Here is an 11,716-nt window from a genome sequence, read left to right on the forward strand (position 1 = left end):
ATTATTGATTTACAATGACCTCTATATCTTTTAATTATGAGAATATTTGTCAGAACATTATATTCTCTATAATGACACAGAAAATGAACAAAGCATGAATACCTCGTATTTTATCATACTTGAGTATTTACTTAATGAACAATTTACGATTTTTCCAGTGACTTTATTCAGATGTTGAATGCAACTGCTGTTAAAGAAGGTTTGTTAACTTAAAAGTGGTCGATAGTGTGTATTAGTGGACACAACAATTGAAAAGAGAACCAAAAGACGCTTCTGTTAAGAAGACATAAATAATCTTTTAAATAATAATTAGCCACAATCTGTAGTCATTTAACATTAGTGCACTTGCCCAAGAATACTGGCTTATTTATTTATGAAGCAATTTTTGCTTGTATTTATTGTAAATAATCACAGTGTAACCGAACATTTATAGCAATTCTTGCATTTATAGCAATTCTTGCTCAACAACGCATCACACAGTAAATTTGAATAAAACGAGTATTACGCATTTCATGTTATTGTAAGCTAAATTATAAGTTAAATTAAGTGCATCCAATAACACAACAGTACTTCAGTACCTTTTAAACTATAGAACTTAATATTCCACCATGAAAAAACATTTAAACAATGAACATACGAATTACCAACATTTAATCGCTTCAGACGATTTCAACAAACGATATATCAGATGTTAGCATTGCACTATAGCTATCATCCCTAAAAGCTACATATCTATATCTATTTGATTTATTTATTTAGGATGTCCTTTATACCTTTTTCATTATGCAAATGAACAGAGCAAGAATACCTCTTATTTTATCATAACGTGAAACGTCCCGTTAGAAAAATTATAAATGACTATGCTTAAACTGACACACAATATTTTTTAGCGCAACGCAATCTGACTTTTAATAATCCCTACAAAAGAATGGCCCTGACTAATAATAACCTATACCTTTCACAAATCACTTACGTCACAAAAATCTGCGTTACTCGAACTACTGCAATACAGCGAGCGCCACTACTGCCAGCTAAATAAAAGATTCTAACTACTGAAGGCACTAACTACTGATAGGCATAGTTAGCAAACGAAAGATTTTGATAGCGAACAAACAATGAATTTACCTTAATAGTGTTCAAAAGTCATAATATATATAGCACTTCATGACATCCACTCTTACAAATGTACTGTCTCTGATGGACACACGTCCAGATCATCCGCTCTCAAAAATCCGCCATCTCACTTCCCCACATCCACCACTGCGGGCGGCTCACCTCCAACTGCGCAATGCTGCGGGCTTTAACATCCAGCTGCCCAACATTACAATAGCCAACAACAATGCAAACTAGCCACAGACTGCACACAGCACAGCCAGTGATTTTCATACAGAGCGCTACGTAGCGTTACCAATTTAAAAAAAAACTAAACAGCCTACTTAGAAACGGAGTATTTCTTGAATGAACAAATATTTTTCCAGTAACTTTATTCAACTGTTTAGTACAAATGCTATTACAAAACTGTGCTAGTTTAAAAAAAATGTCAGCCACATCTGTTAGCAGACACCACAATTAAAAAGAGATACAAAAGACGGTTCTGTTAAGAAGGCATAAATAACTGTGTAAATAATAATCAGCCACGATCTGTAGTCATTTAACATGAGTGCACCTGCGCAAGATGATTCTAAGGACTATGGGACTTAACATCTGAGGTCATCAGTCCCCTAGACTTAGATCAACTTAAACCTAACTAACCTAAGTACATCACACACATCCATGCCCGAGGCACGATTCGAACCTGCGACCGCAGCAGCGACATGGTTACGGACTACAGCGCCTAGAACCGCTCGGCCACCGTGGCCGTGCGCAAGAATGCTGCTCATTTACTTATGAAATCAACTATTACTTATATTTACTGTAAATACTCGTAATCGCACTGTAACTGACCATTTATGACGTCTCTTCTCTTAAATATAGCTGTAATACGTTACTTTAGATCGGGAAAGTAGTCAAGATGAATCAGATCATATCTGTAGAGCTTAATGACGGGACTGGTGACCCTGTAGTTTGTTCGCTTTACACCACAAACCAACCTGCCAAACTTGAAGACGAATACATCGTGTGGTGGGGACGGCCTGCAGCGAATGGAGAAGCATACATTAACGGAACGCCATGGGAGTCAAGTGAAGGTTGGGAATTTTCTAGTGCCCAACTCAAGGGAGCGATTCTACACACTTGAAAAAAGCTGGCCTCCCATGTGTTTTTCGGTCATGTAAATGACTCATTCTGGGCAGTGAACAGCAGATGCCATACTTTATTTTCTCCTGGGACGTTATACTTCGAGACATCTGAATGTGCTCCAAAGTAGAACTATAATTTATCCCACTTATTTTATAGAACTGGGGAACGACAGAGAATGAGGTATTATTTTTCATATTGTGTGTGTCAAATTCTGAGTCATCATGTTGAACGATGAATTATTTTGAGCTGGTAAACTTTGTGTATTGTTATCGCGAAATGGACTTAGTTTTAGCGAGTATTTGATGACTATTTAGTTTGGGGATTTTGCTGTCATTGTCATAAAGTTATCAACACAATTTTACTGCATTTGACAAGAGTATTTCCTGTCTGTATTTCAACTGAATATCTTAGGACCACTTCCCATTTATTTGAGATGTACTTTTCTGAATAAACATTATCAGTATAATTCTCTGTTGTCTTTATCAATTACAGACATTATAATGGAGCCCATTCATTAAGTTCTTCGTTCATCTTCTATTTTATTTTTCTGTGTATTATGTTAACTCTCAATTCTAGTCAATGCATAGACTACTCGTATTTGAATGCAGGATCGCAGCTGCTGGTTATTATTTGGAGTGAAGTAACTGCGAGAATGAAGGCAGACGTGCACAGCTCGACCCTATGACTACAGCGAGGCATTCTTTTTAAACAGAACCGTGCATAGTGCCATTACCTAAAGTACAAGTAACCGCAGGTAATGACGCAGTACGTTTCTCGTATGGACTGCAGTCAGGAAGAGCAACTATACAGGCATAACAGTTGGGTAATGTCTCAGAGTACTTAATAAGGTTCTTGACTCTATGTTTTGTTTTATCTGTGGTTGATTTCTTATTCAGTCAGTTGTGCAGTGCTGAGACGTTCTTATTTGAAGCATAGTAGCGTGGAGCTGAGTGTTTCAAAGAATGAGATCTCTTTCTGCGAATCTGAGAGATAATATCTTGAATACTTTATTATGGTGGTCAGAACTCACATGTGATGGTATCTTGTTCATGTTGTTGATAGACCATATTTTGGAGGAATTTTAAAGATATGTTTGTAGTTTCTTTGTAATGAACAGCTAAAGACAAATAATCTACTGTAATTTTTTTCTGAAACAATCTTTATAATTATTAGAGTTTTCTTATGTTGTGTAATCTTTTTGCCAATAATCAGAATCTGATTTCTCTAAAATGATTTTCTTGAATGTAAAATCCACTTTCATGATTCACAGTGAAGTTTTGAATTTTTATCATGCGTACACTGCACCTTACGCCACACGGAACAACAGATTGTTTCAGACAAAAAAATTACAGTAAATTACATTTATTTAGCTGCTGCATCTGCTGTTTTTTAGTTGCTTTCTAGAACTTCAGTACTCTAAACACAAAAACAGCAAGCTGAGCAAGAGATAAGTCACTTTTATTTCAGAGTAGATCTCAACTTGTATTCTTGTGCTAACTGTGTGTAGTCGGGATTGTCAGGTGTGGTGATAGCTAGTACATTAAGTTTCAGGGAAGAGTGTTGGTAATTTCCAACACTTATTTCCTTGCGGGTAGAGGAATAACTTATTTTTGTAGATTCTCCGAATCTAACATTGCACTCCATATCATGCAACGTCCGTAATGCACTCCGGTACTGAGTTTTAGTTATACAGTTATCATTAAGCCCACAGTTAGTTTCTTTTGGCATCTAATTAAATTTATTTTCTCTTTTTAGAACATGCATTTGGTGAAGTCTAAAAATAAATGTTCACGACACTGTTCATATGCGCACCACAGCGTTAACCGACATTCAACTACTCAGCAACTGAATACGTTATCTAAAGTGCATCCTACACGAGGAGAAAGTTTTCGAAACCAGTGTATTCAGTTTACTCTTAGGCATACGATGTTTCATACAACGTTTACTACTTCCGTGCAGCCAAGTCAGTTACAGGTGAGTTACAACAACCCGGAATAGCAGTAAAGTCTGACAACCCTTGGATCTTGTCCATCGATCTCGTCCCAAAAACAGGACAGCGCAAATCGATTATGTAGCATAGATGAGATGCTCAGTGCTCTTACAGTCTTCGATAGCAACCCAGTGCCATACATTCAAGACGTTACCCATACCTTAGCATGAATTTCTATGTTCATTGTTTCAGCCTGTAGCCATGCTTACTTGCAAACCTCTGTAGGCAAGGAGACATACCAAAAACTGTGATTATCACCCCATTTGAGCTTTATGAATCTCTGTGCATGTCTTATGACATGAAAAATGCAGTTCAAACTTGGTCGCATTTTACAGACAATATTCTCTTTGAGTTCCCTTCCAGATATACATATCTGGACGATAGTTTAGTAATTTCCCTTCCTCACATCAACATGGAGAGCATCTCATTTCCGAACTACATAAATATTTCGGCAGCATGAGAAGTCTAACTCGAAAATCTGTAGTGATCTTCCTTGACCTAGACCATCCGACCAATTATGCAACGTCCCACAGAACTACGACCAATTAAGCTGATTTCTTGGCATGGTGAATCTTTAGTGACAGCTCTTACCCCATGTGGATATAGTTCTGGCTCCTTTGGGGAATGCTCTAGCAGGAAAACATGCATACAGGAAAATGAATCTTTATGGACTACATAAATGTAGGAAGCACACAATAAGGAATCTCACGTTTCCACTGTCCTGTTTCTGACAGACCAAGGTTGTTTATTGCGGTGTTTAGCGCTACCACGTTACCGAGTATCAGCCTGAAAGCTATGGTTTGGCGGAGCTCTGGTACTGCACACTAAAAACAGCATTCAAGTGTCAGTGTTGGGATAGGGCAAGATCCTTACCATGGCTGCTATTAGGCGTTTTTCTGCTTTTATGGAAAACCTCTGTGCTTCGTAACTAGAAACCCTATATATAGAGCCACTCAGCTTACCAGGTGATTTCGTTTCACTGATAGCCAGTGGACAAGGAAATACCTACCCTCGTCCGCAGCTAAAGGGCACGCCTCTCGTTTGAGAATACCACTTCCTCAAGTACACGGATCACCCAGAATTATTCACATACAGCTCTAAAAAAATGTGAGTATGTCATGTTGTGAGAAGATACGATCTACCCTGCTTTACAGCCACCACATTGAGGTTCCCAGAGTGTGATAAAATGCGGAGCGAACGCCTTCCACATTCTCTTCCACAGGACAGCGATCACTGTCACAGCCTGCGTGGATTCTATGGGATGCCTGTAGCACAACTGACGAAGGCACGAAGCACGCAAACGGCAATTATTACGCCCCTCTAGGCCAAGCCCGTGCATCTGACACGTGTTATGAAATCAACACTTCCCTGCTGAAACGTGATGCGCTAAAATTTCAGTCAGAAGACGTGACAGTGGAACTGGTCGACGTTTTTATCCTTGTCGAAGGCAAGCACATCCAGGTCGAAGATGGAACTGTTCACTCTCAACTACAAACGTCATGATGTCGACCCGACCACAAACACGTCACGACTCTGAGCTGAGGGTGTTATTACCATCATAACCACTATGAAACAGCACACACTCCTACGCATACAAACAGAGGTTGAGGAAAACGAAACTTTAGCTGCACCGTCCACGCAACATTGTCTTCCACTTCACTCACCCCATTCCAACACAGACCGACAGTCACGCTATGGTTGAACTCCCCGACTCCCTCCCCACCTTACACGATACCACCTGTTTTCAAAGGGGGATGAGAATAACAACACACAGTCCCTTTCTTCCTCTCTCTGAGAAACGGTACAGCCGTACACTACGACGCATCCAGACACGATATTGCGGGTCACGCTCAGCTGCGCGAAGATAACCTATTCTGCTCCCTCTCCACCAGTCAACAGTGACCCTCGCAAGGAGGAAGGAAGGGGATGGATGCTCTGTGTCTGTGGCGGCTAGAGAGGGCGAAGGGGGGGGGGGGGGGGGGATGACCTGTGGCGGCTACGCTATCGATAACCGTAGCAAGGAAAATGAAACTCCTTGGTCAGTGGTGAGGGAGCCTGCGGCAAGACTATCTTCAGTTGAGTCAGTTCTGTCTGAACAATAGTTATGTGTGCACGGGCTTCTCTGTATATCTTGAGCCGGTAATGTAGCGCGTATGATCTACACAGCTGCATTTGTTATTCCACTACGAATATGCCTACCCAAATGCATTTGAATCAATTCTGAGTGCTTTTTTCCACTCTGAACGCCTTTTTCAGAGGCTTCGACAGATTCATGAAATTGTAAGAATCTCTTAAAATACATTTCGTAATTAGATACCGGCAATGAGAAATTAATTCGATAACTTTATAGCTCAGGTAATCAATTTCTTGACGTCTTGTGTGACAGCAAGGATTATCATAGTGAAGGATGGTGCTGGGTTTTAAGTTGTTTCTCCAGATTCCATCGGTAGACTGTGGGTAAAAAATTGTAGCTAAGTAATTGTAACTTGTTGTTTCTGAAGGGAATTGAGCAGCACAAGTTGCACAAAGAGTTCGATTAATTGTAGTTGAGTTGTTGAGCCGTTAACGGAATAGTGAGAAGTCGTTCAGTGTAAACCTTCATGAGAAATGTCGAGTATTTTAAAACAGTGTTTCTTCAAGTGCTCTCTATGAACAAGCTACTCAGTTACTGAGCTGTCACTCTTCTAACAATAACAAATGACGAATTTAAAAACAGTAATAAGGTCACATCCTAATAGCATCATCTGTTGATCGTCTGTAAAAACATTAAAAATGGTCATTGTTTATCGTTATATGAAAATGGAGTGTACGTTGGATACTATAATGTCCCGTAGAGAAATCGTAGTGCTTAACAGGCCTTATCTTCACCTGTGATATTCAAGAAATACACAATTTTTATGGTACTTTTGGTAGCAAACATAATTTCGGATATCACTGGCCTCTACAATATTTCCTAACATTTTGCGCACAATATTGGTAGGATGGTATCTTTGTCTCGTTATCACTTGCCACACATCTATTCCTTGTGACAAGGATCTCGCTTGTAACCTCAGAGTGAACACGAAAGGTGTGTGGTCGTAAAATTGTGGCTGGGCAATGCCTGTTGACATACAGTTTGATTACTGTACCTCAGTATTTAGTTCATTTACTATCTATTTCTTGAGAATTCGAATTATTTTTTGTTGAAATTATTTCTTGTTTATGAAGTTATACGTCCGTTTTGGAGTCCAACGACCAAACAATAGTTTAAAGGTTTTCTTCTTCTTTTAGTGGGGCAGTGATCGTCGTAATTGATAAACCTAGCATCTCCAATAATATCACATCCTGTTCTCCAAATAGCTTAATCCCACACTCACCTTCTACAGCCTCTGTATAGATCCTCTATATTAGAGTAACAAATCACCGTTTCAAATTCTTGTGTTAACTCCAGTCTTTGATCGCACAGGTGTTTTTCTGTTCTATTTGAAAAATATCTCTAACTCTTAATAATCACCTTCAGATAGCTCTAGAGGACACAAAATCAATGAACATGTAGTTATTGGTAAACATTAATCTTCAGTTTTATCACCTTCTTTTATTCTCTGAAGCCGCCAATCTTGGCACAAAATTTATGATGTTTTCATGCAACTGAATTGACACAAGTATGTTTCCTTACGGAGACATTATCCTAGCTCCTGTGTCGGTCTCTACAAAATGTACGCACATGTTATTGCTAATACTTTCTAAGCATTATTTTTCTATCTTCCAGAGTAATCTCAAGGTGACATTAAATATAATTACAAACGTACAATTCAACGCTTACTGGACTAAGAAGTGTAGGACGTTAACATGATTTAATATAAAGCGAGTTAACGTACGTTTGATAAACGAACTACGCATTATGTGACAACAACTAATAATGGGGCTCAATTGGACTTGTCAAAGTTGCAGGAATATTCAGCAGAAGTTTCACAAAATGCGATTCAGTAAATACGAGAAAGATTTGCAACGTACGGCACATATCAAGAATGTGATTTATTTGGAGACGAAAATTGAGGCCAGGTGATAGTCCACCGCGACAGTTTCGGCGCACCAGACAGGCTACAGTGGCTTATGAAATGTAAATACTCGTCGATGCAAATTGAAAACTTGTGGAAGGGGGGTTGGGTATGGATAAGGTACTTGATAACGCAGATATCATTTCTCTTATCCTAGCTGACCTCTGGCTATAGACATTGTGCCATGTATGAAGCGCGGCAACCAGTATTTATGGAGGAAAAATGGCAATTCAACGCTATGATACAATAAATGTATCTTATATCTACACACAAAACGGCTTCTCCTCTGATTTAATTCTAGTAACACATTTTGTTGATTCTTACCTACAGGTAACTGTTACGTATAAACTGGCACGATCTGCTCCTTCAGTAGTACGTGTTGACGCCTCGGCGAACCGATACACCACGAAAACATCAAGAGCTCAGTGGCGTTCAACGAACAAATGGTTCACTGTGAGACTGTCACTGCTCATAGAACGACTCCTTATTACTCGCCTTCCATTCGCATGGAGGAGACAGTGGCTACTGATATTCCAGCGCTAGATCACAATCTTTGGATAAGATGTAAGCTGGCCATACTTGCCGTTTTGAGAGTGTCTCTTGTTGGGGGAAAAAACCATGCATTCTAAACTATCTTGACGATATCACGTAGTAACACAGTCGGAGATCATTTAGCGAAACACACAGAAGCACTGATATGGATATCGGTGTACAGCTATCGTTTAGCAATCGTTGGCCTTCGACTGGTTTGTTCTGCCCAGCCGTACACTTGAGTCCGTCTTCCACAAAAATCTAATCTTATCTCGGATAGTTGTTGAATATTCGAGTAATGTAGTAATTAACTCAAATAATAATTAGACAGATTATTCGGGATTTCAAAATAACGTTTTTATCCACTTACTGGTCTCGCAGTAGGAAGTGTTTTTTTCTAAATTTACTAGAAGTTGTATGCTCTACAAGCCACGGTAAAAGTCGTTGCGGAGGATAGTTCCTAGCTATATTCGCAACTTTCTTTCATTCTAATCGTAAGAAAGTTTACGCGCGCAAGTGAGTCGTAAAGCTTTGTGTCGTGCAGTCATCATGGGTACATGAGTGGGCCTTCGGCTCCGAAAGCCTGTGTCGATGATGTTTCGTTGAATGGTTCGGACGCCGACACTTGTTGATAGCCCAGCATTGAAATCTGCAGCAAATGTGTGGAAGGGTTGAACTTCTGTCACGTTGAACTATTCTCTTCAGTTGTCGTTGGTCCCGTTCTCGAACGATCTTTAAGATTTGATGCTTTACCAGATTTCTGATATTCGTGGTAGTCTCATGAAAATGTCGTACTGGAAAATCCCCACTTCATCGCTACCTCGGAGATGCTGTGTCCCAACTCTCGCGCGTTGACTATAACGGCACTCACTTATATCTCGATAGCCTGACATTGGTAGCAGCAGTAACAAATCTAACAATAGCGCGAGACCCTCGTTGTCTTACATAGGCGTTACCGACCGCAACGCCATATTCTGCATGTTTACATATCTCTGTATTTGAATATGCATGCCTATACCAGTTTCTTTGGCGCTTCAGTGTATGATCATATGAAGTAGCTTCACAAACATGTGATAGCCTTGAGCTTGTCTTCACTGACACAATCTTAAATATTACACAAGACGGCGGATTTTCAACAGAAACGTTTAATTCATTGATGAGAAAGCCTCAGCAGTGCAGTGAAATTATTCACATGTGATGCTACTGTCTACATGAAAGGATAATTGTTTGCTGATTGTAACAAAATGTAGAACGAGTTAGGCAGAATTATTTACGTTCTACTGACATTATATCTGAACTGGCTGAGACAATACTAAATGACAGCTGTTTATAAATTGGAAATTTAAAGACCTTCAAAATGGTTCAAATGGCTCTGAGCACTATGGGACTTAACATCTGAGGTCATCAGTCCCCTATAACTTAGAACTACTTAAACCTAACTAACTTAAAGACATCACACACATCCAAGCCCGAGGCAGCATTCGAACCTGCGACCGTAGCGGTCGCGGGGCTCCAGACTGTAGCGCCTAGAAACGCCGGCCGGCGGTAAGATCTTATGGGACCAAACTGCTGAGGTCATCGGTCCCTAAGCTTACACGCTGCTTAATCTAACTTTAACTAACTTATGCAAAGGACAACGCCCTCACCCACGCCAGAGGGAGGGCTCGAACCTCCGACAGAGGGAGCCGCGCGGAGCGTGACTTGGCGCCCCTGACCGCGCAGCTACCAAGCGCGGCAGTTGTCTACAAATGGAAGATACGAGTCCGTAAAAAACAAATAAACTAAAAAAGAATCTGGTAGTATATGATTGCGAGGCGAGTGATAAACATTGGTAGTCGACCACATATGAGCCAAGCAGTTACACTATCTGATTAAAAGTGTTCGCACGACTATTAGTGGACATTGATGTACACTCCTGGAAATGGAAAAAAGAACACATTGACACCGGTGTGTCAGACCCACCATACTTGCTCCGGACACTGCGAGAGGGCCGTACAAGCAATGATCACACGCACGGCACAGCGGACACACGAGAAACCGAGGTGTTGGCCGTCCAATGGCGCTAGCTGCGCAGCACTTGTGCACCGCCGCCGTCAGTGTCAGCCAGTTTGCCGTGCCATACGGAGCTCCATCGCAGTCTTTAACACTGGTAGCATGCCGCGACAGCGTGGACGTGAACCGTATGTGCAGTTGACGGACTTTGAGCGAGGGCGTATAGTGGGCATGCGGGAGGCCGGGTGGACGTACCGCCGAATTGCTCAACACGTGGGGCGTGAGGTCTCCACAGTACATCGATGTTGTCGCCAGTGGTCGGCGGAAGGTGCACGTGCCCGTCGACCTGGGACCGGACCGCAGCGACGCACAGATGCACGCCAAGACCGTAGGATCCTACGCAGTGCCGTAGGGGACCGCACCGCCACTTCCCAGCAAATTAGGGACACTGTTGCTCCTGGGGTATCGGCGACGACCATTCGCAACCGTCTCCATGAAGCTGCGCTACGGTCCCGCACACCGTTAGGCCGTCTTCCGCTCACGACCCAACATCGTGCAGCCCGCCTCCAGTGGTGTTGAGACAGGCGTGAATGGAGGGACGAATGGAGACGTGTAGTCTTCAGCGATGAGAGTCGCTTCTGCCTTGGTGCCAATGATGGTCGTATGCGTGTTTGGCGCCGTGCAAGTGAGCGCCACAATCAGGACTGCATACGACCGAGGCACACAGGGCCAACACCCGGCATCATGGTGTGGGGAGCGATCTCCTACACTGGCCGTACACCTCTGGTGATCGTCGAGGGGACACTGAATAGTACACGGTACATCCAAACCGTCATCGAACCCATCGTTCTACCATTCCTAGACCGGCAAGGGAACTTGCTGTTCCAACAGGACAATGCACGTCCGCATGTATCCCGTGCCACCCAAC

General features: G+C 41.6%; 1 protein-coding gene across 1 annotated transcript in view; it reads right to left on the reverse strand.

Annotated features, from left to right (window-relative positions):
* The window catches only part of LOC126273048 (monocarboxylate transporter 1-like), a 107,732-nt gene extending 98,940 nt beyond the window's left edge, over nt 1-8,792 (reverse strand). The window contains exon 1 of the mRNA XM_049976445.1: nt 8,590-8,792. The gene's annotated coding sequence lies outside the window, so the exon portion shown is untranslated. The remainder of the gene's footprint in view (nt 1-8,589) is intronic.
* Nucleotides 8,793-11,716: the final 2,924 nt, after the last annotated feature.

This window comes from Schistocerca gregaria, chromosome 5 (genome assembly GCF_023897955.1).
Source record: "Schistocerca gregaria isolate iqSchGreg1 chromosome 5, iqSchGreg1.2, whole genome shotgun sequence".
Taxonomy (NCBI): Eukaryota; Metazoa; Arthropoda; class Insecta; order Orthoptera; family Acrididae; genus Schistocerca; species Schistocerca gregaria.